A 20444-nucleotide genomic window follows, 5' to 3' on the forward strand; every position below is an offset into this window, starting at 1 on the left:
TTTTTTTTTTAATTTTATTTTTTTAAAGCAGTTAAAAAAAGAAAGGTGGCAAGAGAGTGATAATTCTTCCTCACCTCTCTTGTTTTTTCTGTGGAGATTTTTCACTTGGCGAGGCAGGGGCTGTCTCTGGAGCACAGAGAGCTGTTTATTCTGCTGACATCCTTCAGAAGATGTGTTATAAACAGGAAGGAAAGAGGGAATAGCCCAGGTCTTGTTGACAGGGAGCATGTGGCTATTTTTGTGGGTGGGAAACCTTACCAGACTCAAGTTTGGAATCTGGGTGTGCTTCTGAGAGGTAGCCAACCCCTGTTGGTAGCCAACACTGTTGCTGTTGAAATCCCCATTCTGACATCTTAACCCTGCTGGAGTGCAACCTTTTCATTTCCTGGCTTTTTTAACTCTCCCAGTCAGTCCGTTCAGTCCCTCTGGGACAGGCTGTCCTGCTGGGGTGTTGCACTGCAATTAGATGTTAGGTGTCAGGAGCAGATAATGGCCAAGCACGTATCAGAGAGGATGGCACTTAGCTAATCACTGCCCCTGTTTATCTTACAGGCTATTTTAGGGAAAAACAACAACAATGCAAGAAAGCTGCCACTGTAGTGTCTGTGGTTGAGGTTGGCTGCTATTGCTTTGGGGTTGTGTTGGTATTTCCACTCTGGCTTCACGTGGTGCTTTCCCAGTGGCCTTGTTTTCACAGCTGCCCCATGACCGGGCAGGAGCCCGGTGGCAAATGACTTCAGCCACAGCTCTGGCCAGACCTCATTGTCAGCACTTCAGTCTTCTGCTGGATCACTTCTGTGTTGCCTTATTTTTTTCCCCTGGAAAAGCGAGAACCTAGGTGTGGAGGCGTTTGGGAAAGAGAGATGAGCTTTTCAGATAATAAGCATCATCCATGAAACTTCCACATTTTATATGCTTGTTACATCAGAAGCCTTTAGGGTTGAAGTAGCATCTTTAGGCATTTTAGTATGTTTAACACTTAATTCTCTGAGTCTCCAGCAGCTGCCTGGTTTAGGTGTCTTACATCATCTTTCTGGGATCTCTTTCAGCAGCAGAGAAGAATAAAGTATGTTGAACAAAATGTAGGATGGCTGACCTTACATACACATTATTTTTTCAAATATTCTTTGCCTGAAACTAATTACCTCATACTAATTAGCCTTTTCTAAGTGGTGAATTGCAGGGCAGGCAGCTGTGGCTGCTGTCAGTCAGGCTCCAAAGTCTAGCTCCTGGTGAAATGAGAGCCTCGTTGAGTCTCTCCAGTGTACTTTAGGGTTGTTACTCCAAGGACTTGCCCTGGGTACCCCATGTGGTTGAAACAGTGGAGAAAAACCAGGGGAAGCTGTATATTTGTGACAGTTTTGGGAAAACAGCTTTAAAGGGAAATGGAAATTCCATCTTGCTGCTTGCTGCTGTCCCATGGAAAAAAGAAATCCTGCCATGTTACCCCTGAATTGCAGGAATTCCTGGAGCCCCAGCAAACCCTGTCTAATCTCTCCCAGTCCCTCACGTATCGCCTCTGAATGTTTTCAATGAGTTCCCAGACCTCGTGCTTTCTTGCTGCTGATAACTAGCCATTGCTGGGATGCCAGAACCACTGCACTGCATAGTTCAGCTATCAGCAAAAATATAGTGAGATAAAGGGGATGGTTAATACTAGAGTGTCTGTGGTAGTGCAGATGTCAGAGATACTCAACTGGCTTTCCTGGAGAAGTTCTTTAAATGGGTCAAGTTACTTTGGGAAAACAGTATCTAGCCCTTTTGACAGTGTGAACATCCACAAGAGCATCGTGCAAACATTTCTTCCCATTGAAGAGTTAGGCAGCCGTGAAATAGGCACTCAGTGCTTCAGAGTCTTGGCAAGGTCCTTGCCACCTCCCCTGGGACTTTCCAAAGATGCCTTTTGGGTGCTGAGCACATTTGGGAAGATCACAGTTGCAACTGAAGATGAAAAGCTGGCCTGAATGATGGGCAGTGAGTTCTTTTTGAGAATAAGGCCCATAAAATAATGAAACCAAATAGAGGAGCTGAAGGATTTATGGAAATGACTGAGCAATTGTAGGATCACAGATGCCAAAGAGGAAGAATAGGGCTATTGGCTTTTCCTGCCAGGTCAGGACTGCTGCCTGTAGTGTCTAGTCTAGCAGCCTGTTCAGTTGTTTTGAGTGATCATTTCCATTGCTTCCCTTCTGAGACCCTCGTATTTCCTGATAGGAAAGCTTAGTAACAATAAGACCTAAGTGCCAGGCTAAATTTTTCTTCTGTCTAATTGCTGGTTAATATTCTTACTAATTCAATGGGAAATGCATACCAAAACCGAGAGATGAGTTCCCATGGGGTTCCTTAGAAAATGTGCCATTGTCCGCGGTGTTTTCTCCAGTGCATCACTGGAGAGTCCCTCTTGGCATTTCTGTGTTGTGTCTGTCTGTGTGATGATTCAGTGGCTGAGATATTTTATACAGCTTGGTGTGAAGAAAGATGTTTTGGATTGAGGTTTGTGGCCTGTGAGGTTAAATAGCGGGAGTGGTGGTCTTGGTGTTGAAACTGATTTCTGGGAACCAGTCTCTTGCTGTCTTTGCTGCTAACATGGGCAAATATCCTTGAGCTATGGTGAGCTCATGAGTGAAATAAGGTTTTGTTCCCCCTGATGCCCAAAAGAGGGGCAGTCAGTCTCTTGGCAGCCTAAATATCAATGTGTAAGGCACTCCTGTAAGTGTCTGAGCTTTTGGCATGTGCAGGGCAGAGTGTGTCACTTAGTTTCTAGTAAAAGGCATTTGAGCTGAGACATCTGCATTTGAGACGTTTGCAGAGCAGTGTTCACCACTGAGCAGTGGTGGATTGATAATAGCTGGGAGTTTGTAGCTGCTCTGGGTAAGGCCCAGGGAATGACAGGAGCAGATTGTGCTGAAGAAGCTCTGCAGCAGTGCAAAAGCCAATGATTACACTAGTCCAGGGTTTTATCCATGGGTCTCTGGGTCAATCTGTGTCTTGTATGTCTTTGTGCTGAGTAGGGAAGGAAGAAGCAGGAAAGAGGATATTGCAGCCACCTCCTCCATTCGTGGGGATGCTGGGCTTCCCCATTTATGGAGGGGGATTGGCCTCAGCTGTGAGGGCAGCTGCCAGTCTGCCCCTCCTGACCGATATTTAGTGCTTGTTAAATGAACACAAACTTTAGTTTAGGTTCAGCATTTCACTTGATAGCTCTCTGAGCAGCCACCGGCGCTGGGAAAACGGAGGGAAGAGGAATCCCAAGAGCAGAAGCAAGTCAGAGGAGAATAGTAAGGCAAAGGGAAAAAAAAATATAAGGACATTGTTTTTAACAGCACTTAGTGGCCTAGATTTTCCTTTCACAGCCATTTCTAAAGTGTGCTCTATTGCAGATCCATTCAGCTTTTATTGGTATTTAGTACACTGTGTAGCAGCAGCCACTGTTGTCTGCTCAGCTCTTAACATGATACCGTGCCAGATGGCAAGGATATAAACCTGCGTTTGTACTCTGGGACTGATCAAAGTTTTTTTGCCGTTGTCATCCCTGTAACATTGTCACAGATGTAAGGCCACTACACCCGGCTCTCATCCCTGCAACCTCCCCGTGTATGAATTCAGTACAGTGCCCCTTTTCATAGCAACATCATGTCCACATTCCTTAAATCCCAAGAATAGCCCTGTGTAGGGGAGGATGCACAGCAAGGTTTCGCCAGGAGATTTTTAGACGAGGTTTGTGCAGGGGTGAGCGCGGGGAGTGGAGTTGGCTGGGAGGAGGGTGGGTCTCTAGGAGATTTAAATCAGCAGCCCAGTTACAGTAGCTGGGCTGATTTACTCTGGTGGAGAACTCAGCTTGGGATCTCAGCAGGAATCCTCCAAGGGAAAGGCATTTGGGAATGATTAAAATAATACTCAAGGCAACGATTGTTCCGTGGTTTTGGATGAACAAATCCTTGCAGAGGAGGAAGGCTGTTTTGGAAGGGGATGTGGAGATGCAGGGAGATGACACAGGGGTCCTGCTCTGTGCAGACAGTTTGCTCAGGACTATTTAATTAATCTTTAATGCATCTTTACCTTCCCATCTGCTTATTCCCATTCTCCCATGGCTTTCACTCCCCATTCTGCTGCCCTTTTTTGTGCTGAGGGCTTGGGTATGGCAACAAGCTTCTGCAAAGAGCTGTAGCAGTTTTGAGTGGCTGCGCCATGGGCTGGACTCAGCTCCTTCCCAGTAAAGCAGGAATTTCGTGTCCTGAACCACCTCTCTACCTGCTGGAGGGACAGAACTTACATTACAGCATAAAAATCCTGGGATTTGGTTTGTGCTTAGAGGGAAGACGGTCTTGCTCCAAGAGAAGGAGGCTGTCCTGTGGCCAGGGGTTGCATGCCCACTCTGGACAGAAGCAGATGAGAAGAGAGAGCATCATGAGCAATTTTCCTCCCCCTGCTCTCTAAGGAGACTTGTAATTGTGAATAGCAGGGATGGGGGGAAAACATGTCCAGAGGTCTGTAGAGCTACAGAGAGAGCAGTGGGCACTAGGTTGGAAATTAAAGGGGTCTAGAGAATTTAATCAGATGCCAGTACCCCGTCTGTGCTGGAAGAGGTTCTGGGAACTGTGCTGCAGCCTGTTACTTTTGATGATTTTTACAAGACTACTCTGTTTTAATCCTGCCTCATGCTGCTGAACCAGGGCCTCACTGTATGGCATGGGCAGGTGAGCCCCTTCAACATGTTGCTGTGTATGAATTGCCTCTGGGAAGCTCATGCTGATGCTTGGTTTAAAAAAGGCAAAAGATGCCAGTTTTGGCCTCCTAACATTCATGAAACTGGCAACTTTTTTTTTTTTTTTTTTTTTAAAGTTTGGGTTTTTCTCACATTGATGGGGATGAGGGCAGAAGAAACCTGGTTTGGGATGATTTATGGCTCCAGGAGTGGTTAATTTTTTGGCAAAGTTTGCAGGAAGAGCCCCCTAAGCGTGCCAGCTGTAATCGGCTGAGCTTTCAAGAGACACGGGGAGAGAGATAAAATGTTATTTATCCTCACACACACAGGCTGATGGAAAACGTGCATGTCCCAGACAAGGAAATTCTCCCTCCTCCCTCTGTCCCCTCGCCTCAGTTCAGGCTCCCCGGGAGCAGCTGGGCTCTCTTACTCCTGCAGTCCCCAACAGCTTCAAATTCACTTCCCTCAGCGCCTTCAAAGGAGGTTTTGATAAATGCATTGCACTTTGCAGCCAGCCAGGCTCTAATTGCCAGGAGGATTATGATAAGCTTTTTTCTTGTTGTTTCAAAACAATCTGGAGGACAGCGTGCCCTCCCGGTGCAGACGCCCCTAGCCCTGCTGCAGCCGGGCAGAGAGGAGGCAGCAAGGTGCCAAATTCCCCCCGATTATTGCATTAAACTGGGGGTTGCTTGGTCTCAGTCCAGCCCAAGTGTTGTGGGCTGACACTCGCTGCAGACCTGTGGGTGACCTGTGCTGGAGGGAGCCTTGTGCCAAGGCAGCTCCTCCGTTGGTCGCCAAATGTCCTGGCACCTCTGGGGCCTCGGGAGTCCCAGCGGCAGAGCTGCCTCGTGGGCCACTGAAGTGGAGGCTCAAGAGGGCTGTCAGCCCCTGGGAGTGATTTTCTTTCTCCAGCCATGTGGTTATGCTGCTTGTACGGTGGTTTTTTGGTTTTTTTTTTAATTTAAAGGGCGCTCTCATTTCTTTGCCTGCTAAGTTTAATAACCGTGGTCTGGTTAGAAAATAATGCAGGGGAAAAAGCAGAGCTGCCTTAATTTGTGATCTAAAAATAGGGAAACCTACACCATTAAATTGAGAGGATTTAGAAGCATAACCATAAAGCCAGGAAGAGTTTGCCAGGAGCTATCGAGTGACACAGATTTCAGCTCCCTCCTTCTTCTAGTTTTCTTCTTTTAAAGGTGAACTGAACAGGCTTATATTTCTATTTTGCTGCTTTTGATTGCAAATGTAGTTCAGGGAGTTTTCACTGTGACAGTTATCAGTAGAGCTTCCTTTGTAATTTTAAAAATTTTATTTGTAATAGATTTTGAATGCATTACCATCACCAGAGAAAATGCTTTGTAATCCCAGTTTAACCCTTAAATATCCCAATGTATGATTGATGTACCTGAGATCCATTCCTGCAGAGGAGTTCAAGGGTGTAACCATAGGGAGAGAAAGACTGATGGTTACTGTTCTCATCTGACACTTAACAAACTATCACTTAAATCTTTGTGAATCAGTCTCTTTCCTGACTGATCTGAGAGAAATCCCTTTTGTCTTTGCCATCACCAGCGTGGGGATGAGTTTCCCAGGTGTGAAACAAGGATAATGATGCTTCATAGAAATACTTCCAGTGGAAAATGGCAGGTTGCCTGTAATCAGTTTTCTCTGGAGAGATGTGGCATCCAGCTCTGCTGCTGGAGTGGTGACTGGGTTGGGGACCCTGCGACAGAGTCTTCCAGCCTTCAAAAACTGTGTTATGCTCTGCCAAAAGTGCTGGTGATTTCCTTTAGCAAGGTTTACCCTCTGGGTCCTTTTGGAAGAACTCTGCTTGGGAAGGTCCTAGAGGTTGACTTTTTTCACTGGTCTGGCTGGTTTCCTGCCCAGGCACTGACCAGTTCACCTTACTGGTCCCCATCTCTTCATGCTCACTGATAATTTCCAGCATGGCTCAGTGAGGTACTGTGAGACAAAATGAGTTCCACCCAATTTCTCTGTGTGGCTGTCTTGAGCCAATGATGCTTTGTTCAAACTCAGCATCACCTTTTCTTGTGCAGACAATCAGTTTTCATACCAAAAGCAGATTCATGGTTAGCTGGCACCTTTGATTAAGAAATGTTGCATTTTTTTGGTTAATTTTCTTGGCTAATTAGCCATCTTGGATTGCTCAGGCCTTCAAGATCTGCTGTAAAGCCCTGCTTGGTACAGAGATTGTTTTGTTGGTCTTGTGCTCACCTCAGATGACGCTGGGCTGGTTTCACTAATGCTGTGTATTGGATAGCTTGCTGTCCAGGAGAGCCTCATTTGCCTTCTTTTTCTTTTCAGTGTCTTAGAGTAGCTGGAATCTGTTTCTCAGATGCCTTGAGTATGAACAGAGCTGTCCAGAAAGCCAAAAGCAGCCTGACAGACAAACAAGGAAATATTCAGGGAACTTTGAAGGTGATGAAAAGCAAAGTTATTCCAGATAAGCTCTGGAACATACTGCCATGAGATAATACCAGGACCACATGCTGGTTGGGATTAAACAATATGTAGATATGTGGATAATGGGAATATCTGCTCTCATATTACCCAGTTTTTATTTTTTTTTAAGGGATGTTAATCCTGATGCTTTAAAGGCATATGCTGAATACTGAGGATACAGTTATTTAAGGAGCACTTTGCTGGTAAATAAGGGGAGGATTAGTGCCTGGATGGTGGCCTAGCTGGAGGGACCTTCAGATTAGGGAGGCTGTAGATGTGAGACAATACCTACACATCTGATCCGTGCTGAGCATCCTCAATTTGCCAGGAGTGCTGAGCTTTGTTTAGTGTGCCCTTGCCAAAAACCTGAGGAAGCACAAGCACAGGATAGAACCATAGAATTGTTATGGATGTAAAAGACAGCCAGGATCAGAGTCCAGCTGTTCACCCAGCACTGCTGTGTTCACCACTAAACCATGGCCCCACATCCACATGCCTTTTGCACACTTCCAGGGATGGTGATTCCAGCACTTCCCTAGGCAGCCTGTTCCAGGGATGTTGTGCAGGCCAATGCACAGACCTAAAGTCCTGAGTGTGACAGTCAGACCCCTCTTGTATCAGGGAGGAGCTGTGATGGCTTGTGAAATGCCGTGGTTGGTGGTAGTGAGGCTCTAAACTGTAAAGTGTTGGGATGAACACACCATCAGCTTTGAAAACACCTTTCTATCCCCTATGCTTGTCAGCTGGGTGCTGTTGGGATGATTAATTTGAATTTTGGTGGAAGAGAAAAGAGATTTTGCTGTCTTAAATATAAGCTACTCTCCTACTTGCATGGCTGAAGTACCTGGGTATTTCCAGTGTGCTGGAAATGGAGATGAAACAGAAGAAAGAACTGTGTGGCTTGTCTGGGTATTTAGGAGAGTGCTTCAGTCTGAACTGGAAACATGAACTTTGGATAGCTCTGTTCTGCGTGCTTGAAAACTGGGTCAGAGATGTCAGAAGAAGGTTTTCTGTTGATTCAAAGGGATTTGCCTCTGTGTGCTGACCCACAACAATCTCTCAAGTTTGCCTCACTACTCTCTCATTTCAGCACAATCCCATTTGTTTTTAACTCCTCCTCCCTGTCCCCATCGCCTCAGCACTCAGCTGTTTATTTAGCAGATGTTGGCCCAAACTTTGGAAGCAAGGGTAAACAGAGCTAAGGTCAATCTGAGAAACACAGCACCCCAGGAGAGCTGCTGCTTCTCACTGCTGCTGGCGAGCCTGTATCCAACTGGAATTGGAGGGAATCTGAAAAGACACGGATAGAGTTTGTCCCTGCAAGGATAGCAGGGTTTATGTATTTTAAAAAAATCACACAGGACAAAAGTGTGGAACCTTAAGGTGAACTGGGTGAAACTATACCCTTCTTATGTTTCCTCCCTTTGAAGACCTTGCATTGTGTATTCACAGCCATTACCATATGAATCAATGATTAAAAAAAAACCCAAACCCAACATCTTGATAAGAATCCAACTTTGCTTTACCAGTCCATCCTCTGAGGTAACCAGAGCGAGCTCCTTTCACTCCAGCCATTGTTGGCAACACAGATTATGTTCTTCAAAGACTGTCTGTCTCGTTCAAACACAAGGTCCATATCTTGACTGAACATTAACGTCACCTGATAGGCCCCATGTCCAGCTCCACCTTGCCCTTCCCAGCGAACCAGGCTTTATAGCAGAGTCCCAACGTGAGCAGAGGGAATAAAGAGCCTTTGTGCTCCTCCTGGGTCCATCCCCTGGAGCTGGTCAGGCACCAGGATTGATTACCAGGCAGGTAAAGACCTGATAACCTATCAAATCTGCATGAAGACCCCTTTCTGACGACTTCTTCCCCTGATTTGCATTTCAGGCCTCCATCTCATTTTAGAAATGATTTTATCTGGCTTTCACTATAGTCCAGACTGCAGGAAGTTCACATGAGAAGGGGCAGCAGGGAAGCTTGGAGGATACTCCTCTAGTATTATTCAAATAGAAATTAAGGCCATAATCTGTTTCTTAATGTGCAGCAATGATTGAGTCAACTGCTCTGCTTGCCAAGTGCTTGGAATTAGCATTCACTTACCATCACATTAAATAAATTAAATAAATTTACAAATGCATAAAATCAAATGGAACAATTTAGTAAGGTTGCAAAACAGAGAATTGAAGATGTCCTTTTCTGCCTTAATTCAGCTCATGTGTGAATATGCGAAATCACAGAATTTCTAATTAGATGTTCGATTTTTTTTCTCTCATAAGAATGGAGTTATATGTCCCAGGCATTGGAAAGTCTTAGACCAAATGGTTCTGTGTGGCAAAATTATGAGCAATTAAACTTTTGTCGTCATAAATTTAAGCAATCTGTTGATTCTTGCCACAACCACAGGGATTTGTGGTAGCTATTATATGTGGAAGTGCCATATGTAACTCCTCAATTTCTTTTGTTTGGCAATAGCCCTTGAAGAAATTTTGTATAGAAAAGGTGTTTTTTAAAAAAAATCTTTTTAAAAGTGACACTTCAGTTTAAAAATGCTGGTTCTTTTTTTTATGGATTTACGGAAATCCTGGCAAATAGTGATGAATTTTGTTCAGTGCCTCTTGTCTGTCTGCAAAGTTGGTGTATAGTGGCTCCCAGAATGGGTATGGTTTGTGCAAAGGGCTGTGAAAGTGGGACTGTCCTCTGTGCTGTTTGTGTCCGTGTCTGCTGCAGGATCCCTGCCAAGACAAGTGAAAGAACTCTAGGAAAATTTCTCCTGCTTTCTCTGTTTGGGAAGTGACCCAACAGGCCCCAAAGCTGCATTACAGGAACTGTAAGGAGAGGTGAAGCCCTTCTCACCTAAATCCAACAATTATAAACAAGCCGCTTAGCCAAAACATAAAAGATGGTGTAAATGGAAATTATGCCTTCCCTTAGGGTTTTCCATCAGAGGGTCTGTTTCCCTGACATCCAGCCCTGGGATGGGTGGATGACATCCAGCCTGCTCTTTTGTGAGCGATTCCTGTGGGAGGTCTGAGGAATTTTGAAGCTGTCAGGCTGTAATACTCTGGGTTTAGCTTTTTCGAGAAAGCACGCTGTTTTCCAGAGAGGGAAGCCAGATTGCTGCTTTAAAGCTGCTACATTTCACCAAAAGAATGCTGATTATTTCACAGTCATGCGAGCGCCTGACCGGTAAAACGTGTGGGCAGTCTGTCCACTTTTTTTTTTTTTTTTCCTGTTTTCTCACCGATTTGGCTTCTTAATACAATGCCTGAAGATCTTTTGAGAGGGCCAGAAAAATCTGCTGACGGCTCACGCAGCTGATTTGACCCAGAGCGCCTGCTTGGCTGAGCAGAAAGATGACACTGCAGCAAAAATGTTACTTTAAGGGAAAAGAAAACAGGCACAATGCTCCTGCCATTGTTCCCAGGCTCTGTTCTGGTGCCAAGCTCTGCACTTAGGAAAACACAGAGGTACCAGGTTTTAACCTTTCGCCTGCTTCCCGCAGGTGTTATCTTTTGCTCTGAATAAGCAGGATGAGGTCCACAAATCACATTCAAGCCTCTAGCAGCCCCGCTGGCTATGAAAAGACAGCTTTTGGTGGGTTTTGTAGGGAGGGGCTTTACAAGATTTTCAGCAAAAAGAGTCATTTGCTCGATTTTATTCTTTCTAGGTTTCAGTGTAATATTGGGTGAAGTCACTGGTGTCTTCTCTCCCAGCACTGAAAGTAAATGGAAGTAGTTTAGTGCTGGGAAATCCAGCCCATGATGCATGTGATTTAACTATATTTTACCACTGACAAAGAAGTTAAAAAAAAAAATCTGAAATGGCTTTGGTGAGGCTCCCATTTAAATAGTTATTGTTTTGAGTGAAAATGGTTTGTGGAAGGAGAGCAAAGTGCTCTGACTTCAAAGCTTGTCATTGTAAAGAAATCTGATGGTGAGTGGTCACGCATACCTGAACGTCACTCCTACTACAGCAAAGCCAGAAGTGCTGGCAAGCAGCCTGGTCATGTTCCCGTTGCAGGCAGGGTGAGAGATCCTCAGCTGGTGTAAATCACAATAGCTGGATTTAAGTTGGAGATTTCTTTTTCAAAAAACTTACTGGCTGCACTGGGGGCTGGATTGAGCCCCTTATGTGAGTCGATGGGAACATCTTAAAACCCTCTGATCCTATTATTTGTTCAAATCTTAGAGAAACCCTTTGAGCCTAAGAAAATTTGGTACAAGTATGAGCAGGACTTCTGTTTTTATTAGTTTTCCAGGCTGGCTTGCCATCCTGTTGCTCTTAACAGGACATTGATAACTGTCCAGGTGGTGTTTGTGCCCCTCATATCTGCTTCAAGAAACTGAAAGTGCTCCTTCAGCCCTGCTGAACAGTCATTTTCTGAATCTATCATCCACATTCCTGAAACTCAGCTTATGCTGTCCTGGGCTGTTGGGACAGAGTGATCATCACACAGTGTGTCTCTTTGCAATATCTAAGCAGAGAGGTATCTAAGTCTTGGTGTTCAGCTTGTTTTAGGCAGACCAGAAATTGCTTTTTTCCTCCCTGGTAGATACACACGCAAGGTAAGAGGCATGCACACTCCCACCCTGCAGGTCAGGTAGCTCCATCATGCAAGGATGATGCATTTTGCAGGGATAATGCAGCAGTGATGACAAATGGGTGCCTCTGAGTATTTAGAGAGTGCCTGGAAGGCAGACAGATTATCTCAGAAGCACCTTAAGCTAATCCTGCTCAAGAAAACCAGTTTTTCTTAGCCTCTAATCTACCTGTAGAAACCAGGGTGGATTTGGCATGCCTTCTTTTCGAAGAAGTGGGAAGTAAGATGACATGCAAACTGTCAGTTCAAGTCCAGAGATCAGATTTCTGGGTGTGGAAAAATTGGAAGACATCTAACATTCATTGACCAGTAGTCATTTTTAGTGTGAATATCCTCCTGTGCACTTGGAAGATAGAGCTGTTGATGAAAATGCACTGCCACAAAGCAGTGCTCAGTGCTTTTGTCAGCGAGGGCTCTGTGTATTATTCTGCACTGGTCATGCTTTATGAGAGATTTGAAATGATTCAAATTTTGCCTCTTAGCCTCCTTTTTTAGCACAATCAAAAAAAGTGTCAGAGGTGATGTGCACCCAACTGGGAGGGTGCTACAGGAGGAGCTGTTATTATGGCTGCCCAAAGGATGGCAGATTTATCTTCCATTGCTTTTCTGAGACCAAAAATACCCTACTGTTCTGCACTGGAACAAACCCAAAATGTTTCATTTTATTTTCCCCCACAAAATGGAATGTCAACAAAGTGTCCCTCTTGCCCTGAAAATGTTGACCTTCTCCATTCCTCCTGGCCCCTGCATGAGTTCCTTGAAGCCCACAGTTACTTACCCCTACTTTTTCAGGACTCGAGGCCATCCTGGCAGTAGGAGGTTCAGCTATGCCTGTGCAGGGTGTCCTGGGTCCCAGTGACCTCTCCTCTGGTAACAGCAATGCCTTCCCATGTGAAGCTCTAGCTCAGTTTTTTGCCAGGATTCTCCTTTTTTGTAGACGAACCCAGTAACTGTCACTTAAACAACCCCTGGCCCTGTCTGCAAATCATAGTTTAAATAAACATCAAGCTATTTCCCACCCACTAAAATAAATCTTTTAGCACTCTAGCTGGCGCATTCAGGGTTGTTTTTGTCCTTGCTGGTTTTGTTGTCAGGTCATGCTAACCTGACCATAAATGTATATTTTCGTGGAAGGAAACGTGGGGCTGATTTCTTCAGCTAACATTCAAGGCCGAGTTACAATTGATTAGCTGCACAAATTTACTTTAAACAAGATCTGTGACGTTTAAAAGTGACTCAATACCTAAGAAAACAGCTTTATAAAGCGAGATGTGCTCCCACCACCCTGTTGGGGTGGGGGGTGGTGGAAAAGAAGAGAGAAAAAAGGCATAACCTGTGCTGCTACAGAGCTGTTTGGTAATGATGTTAGCTAGGATTGTTCTGGTGCTTTCCTTTCGTGAAAATATAGCCACTTCATTAAAAAAAAAAAAAAAAAAGAAAGAAAAGAAAAAGAAAAAGATAAATACCACCATCTCCATTATATAGATGGGGAAATGAGGCAGAGAGAGATGAAAGGACTTTGGCCTATTCATCCCACCAGGAAAACAACAACATCCAGGTCAGCCAAGTCCCTGTCTTTACACTTTGGTCCTTAGGCTATGGCTCTCTAACTCCCTTGCACCTGTGTAAATAGGGAGGCAGGTGCAAAGTCCCCTTTGCTGTGGCAGCCTCGGGAGGGCAGGAACGCGGAGAGCCGTCCTCAGAGGGTGGCTGAGCAATGTCATTTTCCTCCCTTACCTCTGCTGCCTGCCCCAGCCGGCAGGACTTGTGTCCTCCCCGGGCAGGAGGCATTGCTCTGGCCCTGTGAAAGCATGTAGTCAGCACCAGGGATTTCATGCTCTGTCTCTTGAAATCCAATATGAAGCAGTTGCCTTCTCTCCATCCCACAGGCTCATTACACAGCTCTGTGTGTGGCCTCTCCCCATAATTAACCTGAGGGGGTTACTTTCCTTTTCTAATTTGTAGGAAGTGGCTCATGACATCTGTTGCAGCCCCGAGGCTCCTTCCTGCAAACCTTTAGCTGGTTCTCGTTGAAAGAAAAGGCAACACAAAGAGGTGTAACAATTAACCGGGCTGAGTCCTGGCTTTGAAACCAGCATCTTTCAATTGCTCAACGAAAATCTGCTGAGAGCAGAGGACAGTGAATATTCTTTTTAAAGGGAACCATGGGCTTAAACCTCATGACTAAGTATCTTCATTTCTCTTCTTGTTAGTACTTCAGGGAAAATCTAACAAACAACAACCGACCTAAGAAGAGTTTTAACGTGTTTTGCTTTTTTATTCTGTTAATCTCATGGTACAAAATTATAATAGTGCTCTTCCTCACAATTCACCCTTTCTCCTTTGGAGACTTGCACTTACCTGTTGCATCATACCTTAACTGGGGCTTGATACTGCAGGGAACTCCCCTATAAAAGCCACTAAAGAGTTTGATCCTGAAACTTTTGGAAGTGAGAAACATCTTTCTTAGATCCTAAAGGAAAAAGGGATCATTTGGATTCTCTTATCACAAGAAAACTTTCCAGTTTTATCATTGTATTTTGGAGTTAGGTGATGTTTTGGCAAGGAAAAAATCTTAAAGAGACAGAAAGGTGCACCAGCTTCTTCTGTGGGAGGGAGATCACTGGGGTGGATGGGAAGCTGGTTGTCACCAGCCAAGTTAGTTTGAGGTGATGCTCTCCCAGTCTCACTTCTTGGAGCTCTTTATTATTATTTTTATAATAAATATTCCTCAGGGCATGAAGGGAGAAAAGCTGTGCAGGTGCATCTGTGTGTGCATTGGAGCTGTGAGAACATATGTAACTCTTATTGTCACTGATTTATTACAGGGCTTGCAATGAGACTTTTCTGATCTGGACTGTGGCTGTTCTGAGAAACATGACTTTCTATCCTAGACCTAAAACATTTTTTACAGTAGATCAATTTTGATATAATTTCATCCCAAATTTGTACTTCCCCTCAAATTGGCATCTTCTGACTGAAATGCAGGCAGCTGGAAATGGTTTACTGTAATCTCACCCGACCTCTTGCATAACGTGCTGCACAAAATCTCTCCTGGTCCTTTCTGCAGCATTTCTGTTGGGCACAGAGCATTAGTTGTGTGTAGATAAAAACCCTTTCAGAAAGCTGTCTGCCCTGTGTTTGCAGTTGTAGCCTGAGTCAGGCAGCTCTGACCTCCGCCAGGGCTGGTGATACCTTAACAGCAGTTGTGTGTGTGTGTGTACTGCCGTAACAGCAAGTGAATGAAAAAGGCTTTGAAGTTGCTGGCTGGCTGGGGAGCAAAAGTCCCTTCATCTTTCAGCACCAGTGGTGCTTGCCAGGCCATCCAGTGCTACTGAAAAGCCCCTCCCTGCTCCTGATTGCAAGCCTAATAAGATGACTGATAATCAAAGTGCCGTTTGCCTCCTGCTCTCCATGCGCAATGGAAGCAGCCTGGTGGGTCCTGCTGAGGTTCCTGTGTCTGTAAGGGCTTTTTAGGTTGTTGATTTTTACTGGAGAGTTTTATGGGGAAGGAATCCCTTTCTGCAAGGGCTGAGCTGCTGTTGTGTGAGGGCTTACAGGTGAGCAGTGCCTGGAGTTTTGAGTTTTGTGGAGCACTTCATGCCAGCTTGTGGCCTTTCCTCCAGAGCCATTTTAGATCCAAGAGCAGGGACTCCTCAGAGCTGAGCAATGTCTCCTGCAAAATCAAGAATCATCCAGTGTGATGAGCCAAGGTCTAAATCCCTGTTGTCTCCCAACTGATAAGGATGGACTGTGCCCTGCCACATCCAGGCCATCAAGTTGTCCTCCTGGGAATGGACCTGTGTCCCTACCCTGCTCCCTGTGCCCTGGGATAATAGCAGCAATATCCCTATGCTCCCCATGAGTAAGGCTGGAGCTGTACCTGGGGTACAACCCGTGCCAGGGAAGAAACATTTCTCCTCACAACACTGCACAACTACAAGGGCCCTTTTACTTTTAACACTCTGTGTTTGAAAGGTCTGCTTGGCAAAGAGCTGAATGGCCCCATGAGCTGTGTGAAGGGGAAACGTACTTGGCAGGAAATATATGGCTCTGTTAATAAATAACAAGGATTATGTGAATGCTGTGTAGGGGGCTACAGCAGGAGCAGGCAGTCGGGATGCAGAATTGAGGGTTCTGTTCCAAGAGAAGGGGGGCTTTTGTGTGGGATGGTGATAGGGGGGTCTATCCAAAGGTGTAGGGTCCTGGTAAAAAGCTGATGGGCATGAGGGTTGCTGAGCTGACTCTTACAGTGAACAATAGTACAGAGAACACTTCACTTGGAGCCACTGGAGCCTGGGCTGTGCAGATCTGTGGGTGAAGTGGCTCAGGGAGGAAGGGGAATCCCTGCCATGTCCTCAGCATGTCATACTTTGCTTTGTGAAGATCAGAAAATTATTTTCTGAGTTCCTCCAGAAGTGTTGCTTGCTTATGTTTTGGGAGGAGAAGAGAGGGTGGAGGGTCAGGAGACAGTGAAAAGTACAGTTGACATATTGTCTTCAAGTGATCTGTGCAGCTTTAGCCACTAAAGCCCTGACCTGCCCAAGTGCTGATTTGTTGATCTCAGATTCATACTGCAGGGGCTGTGTCTTGCTTGGGATTGCCTAAGAATTGTTCAGAATTGCTCTTCTGATATTACCATGTTATGCCCCTGGTGCAAAATCCTTCTTCCACTGCTCATCTCATTCAATTTCAGGCTACTTTACAGGCACTAGAATAATTTTGGGACACTGTGGTTGAGATAGAGATTTAAATTTAGACCTAAGTGATATGGAAGAAATAACATTAAGGAGTTGGGGCCAAGCCTTCAAACTCAAGTGTTTAATAATAGATGCCTAAATCTGCACAGGCATTTAAATTGTCTTGTCCTGATCTGTGAAGACTGTGAAGCAGTTAATTCTATTAATTTAATGTGCATTTAATAGGCAGGCATCTTCTGCTACTTGCTGAGGACCATCCCCTCCACAGGGGGAATAGAGGCTCCAAATTATTACAGAAAACCTGATTTCATCCTAGCCAAGTCTTGCAGCAGACCATAAAGCTGTAATGTTACCCTTCCCAGAACCGTGACTCAGTCTCCAATACTCAAGAGGATATTAAAGTATTTAAAAATTCACATTTAGGCACTGGTTACTTGTTTTCTGGCTAAGCATTCAAATTTTCCTTTCCACAAGCTTGTCACCACAACAGCTGAAAAAATTCCTTAAGGTTCATCCTTTTGTGTTATCCCATGACTCCAGAAGCTGTGACTACATGAAAACATACTGATACTATTAACTCAGGGTGAACAGAGCACAGTTGGCATCTTGGATGGTTTTTTGTAAGCCCTAATATTACCAGTTTGTCTCTGTTCTTGTAAACTAAGGGCTACAAGTGTCACCTTCTTGTTCAGTTGCCTTTTTTCAGGAATTTTTTAGTCAGCACAGCCGAGGGAGGGTGAGGCTGCTCCTCCTCTGCCCTGTGCCCCCATCAACAATAAAAGCATGCAAGCATTGATTGCAGAGTTTTCTTTAATTGGGTGAGATGGTTTGGAGAGAACCAGCTGTTGTACCTCCTCCCCAGAGAAAGTTTTGAGCTGACATAATCCAGCAGCAGGAAGGTGGACATATGTGGAAGCGAGGTGGGAAGGGAGAGCAGGTCCCATGCCTCCCCAGACTGAATTGTGCATCTGCCACTGCCAGGTCTTGGAGGAGATGGCTCCGGCAGCAGCTGACATAGGTTAAGCACTGCAGGAGCAGGACAAGTGCTGTGGCACTGCGTGTCTCAGCTGTTTGCATGAGTCTGGTTCAGTGTCTGGTTTGTGGAGGCACCCGCTCACCCACATCCCACCCCTCAAGGCTCCCTGGCAGTAGTGAATGGTCCTTTATCACCCCAAAATAAAAGTGTGGCTGTGCAGCAGCCACAGAGCTTGGCCCTGGCTAAGCCCTTGGTGGTTGGTAATGAAATTTAGGGAATTCCAGGAACAAGTGCTTCTCTCTCTACTTCAGTCTGGATGCCAGAAGCAATCTGTGCAGAGGAATGGAAGATCTTAGCGGCCACACAGATAACTCTGCACAGGGCAGCCTCCCAGGTGCCTCACAAGGGAGGTCACTTTGCTGTGGTTTCACTTTCCCTGGAAGGGAATTGAGGGATAGGGCCTTACCAGAGGGAAGAGGTGTATTACTGACATGTTCATCCATCCCTGCATGCCAGTGGAATGAGAAGATGCATCTGGCACGAGGTCTCAGTGTGTTTTTTCCTCGCTGGCTGATGTGGGGAGCTGCTGTGCTGCCCTGTGTTACAGCTCACTGGCTCTGGGCATGAAAGAATTCTGGTAATTTCCTTTCTCGTTGACATTATCATGTAGGAGAAGGGGTTATTTGTGCTTTTTAAAGTCTGATGTGCATGAAATCTTACATATTCTGTGTTTAAGAAGAGCAGCTAGTGGCTGTTCCAGTGCACAGCTGCAGAGGCACCATGGAATGACATAACACCCATGAACTGCTGTGAGACATGGAAGTTGAGGATGCTCCTATATCACCCTTGGGTCTAGCTGAGGATTTTTGGAGGTAACACTTCCAGGGTGCAAGATGCCAGCTCATCATAGCTAAAATTTTGAGGGAATGATTGATTTTGGTCATTCATCAGGTTCATTTAAAAAAACCCAGCACTCGGCTATTATCATGTTTCACAACTGTGCCTGGGGGACTTTATCTTGGATCAGAAAAAGGCTAATTGTTGTACAAATAAAGAATGGTAGGAATAAAATTGTCTCCCAGGGAGGTTGTGATTGCCATTTACTTTCTTCAAATGAAATGTAAGACTGTCTGATTTGGCATAGTTTGGGTTTGATCTACAATTTAGGTTACTTTTTTACGAAAAAGCTTGAAAAGATAAAAAATGAATAGCAGCTGCCAGGATTGAAATGAAACACTCCCAAACTGCTGCTAGAAAAACTGACCAGATAGAAAAATGTTCACAGATTAAAGTTTTAAGAAAATGCTGAGGTTCTTTCATTATTTTTTGTTAGTCCTCTTTGTAATAGAATTTTTCTTTTGACATTTCACAAAAATATCCAAGGACTATGAAACCATTTTCTCCTCACTTTATTCATGGCTGCTGCAATTAGACTATGGCAAGGGGTTTTTGGGGTGTGGGAGCTTTTCCACATGGTTTTTCTTACACCATTCTGAACAGGATGAGATGATCCAACACTGAAAACAGCTGAGTCCAGTATTGCATTAGAGCACTGCTCTTGCTGCTACTGGCTGAACTGCACTGGTTTTTTTTGAATTATGGGGTCAGTTTTTGCAGGGCAGACAAGGCCGTGATTATTTTCTGAATGTGGGGCTGGTGATGTCATGCTGTTGCAGAAAGTAGGCTCTGCATGTGCTAAAATAGCCATGTATTTCATGATACAGAGAGGGAGCCCTCGTGGTTGTGGAGTAACATCACACATTTCAGTAATACTGAAAATTTCAGTGCTAAAGCTCTACTTTCGTGAAATATATGGCAATACACACACGTGGATTTTTTGTGTGTAGGTTGATGTCATGTCCTGATCTGCAAAGGGATGTGATAAAATGCAGCATTTTTACATGCTGTTCATGTGTGTGTATATACATATGCAGAGGAACTGATTGCAAGATGCTAAGCTTTGCAATCATATTTTTTAATTATAAAAGTGGATTTTAAATAATTTTGAGAATCTTCACTCATTTGTTGCATTGTTTAAACATCCTTTTTTGCCTCTGCCCTTTCCACTTTGCCTTCATTTCCAGCACCAGTCACTCTATTGTAGCACAGCCTGGATGGCTTGCTGGGATTTCCAGGGTCAGAGGAGTTGAGTGGGGAGATCAGCAGGAGCACTCAGCCTGTGCAGGCAGCAGCAGGGCTGTATCAGCAGAGGTGCATCAGCAGCAGCCAGAGCACAGTGTACCTTCCTAAAGGTGCTGGGAGGGTGGGAGAGAGAAGGTACACTCTCTGCCAGGCTTGGTTTCTTTCCTTGAACACCAGCCAGAGGTTCTCCAAGGCACACATTCTAGCTGCTCATCTGTGCAGAAGCCCTTACCACCACATCTCCACCGTGTCCTGCAGGCAGGTGGTTTTGTGCACAGCCCTGTGCTGCAGTTTTGGCATTGCAAATGTTCACCATCCACTGGGTTTTGGAGCTGGGTGTGTTCCTAACACCCTGGGCTTGCAGGATGACACAGGCTTACTCACCATGAGCAGCGTGTTCGCACAGGAGCAGAGGGACAGAGTCACTTCTGTATGAAATCCTGGGTCCCGTGGCTTGTGTGGGCTGCTTTGCCTCAAGGCTGCTGCACAAAGTTCCTTCCAGGTCAGACTGCTGCCCTTTGGTCCAACCTGGCTCTTGCTCAAGGGTGAAAATAGAGGGTTTCTTGTTCCAAAACAGCAGCAGCGCTGGTGGCCTCAGTCCAATGCACCTCCCAAACCAGAGCTGGCACCTATTTTCCTTACCTGTTTAGCCATGATTTATCCCACAGCCTTTTTCTGCAATGCCATGTGGGTCTGGAGTTCTGCTGTCCTGTGTGTTGTGCAACCCTTAAGCCAGACAGGGCTGAACTCTGTATCCTCCTCCTCTGTCATACCTGAGGACACAATCCCTGTCATGCCAGGAAATGCACAATCTCTGTACAGATGCACTTTCCCCTCTGCTGTCAGTGATGTGAG

General features: G+C 45.2%; 1 protein-coding gene and 1 long non-coding RNA gene across 6 annotated transcripts in view; one reads left to right on the top strand and one right to left on the bottom strand.

Annotated features, from left to right (window-relative positions):
• The window catches only part of FGFRL1 (fibroblast growth factor receptor like 1), a 163541-nt gene that overhangs the window by 39149 nt on the left and 103948 nt on the right, over positions 1-20444 (top strand). The window lies entirely within an intron of this gene.
• The window catches only part of LOC119700763, a 42339-nt gene continuing 21895 nt past the window's right edge, over positions 1-20444 (bottom strand). The window contains exon 2 of the long non-coding RNA XR_005256874.1: positions 1-20444. This exon is cut by the window's right edge and continues 11413 nt beyond it. This is a non-coding gene — a long non-coding RNA (uncharacterized LOC119700763).

This window comes from Motacilla alba, chromosome 4, assembly GCF_015832195.1.
Source record: "Motacilla alba alba isolate MOTALB_02 chromosome 4, Motacilla_alba_V1.0_pri, whole genome shotgun sequence".
Classification (NCBI taxonomy): Eukaryota; Metazoa; Chordata; class Aves; order Passeriformes; family Motacillidae; genus Motacilla; species Motacilla alba.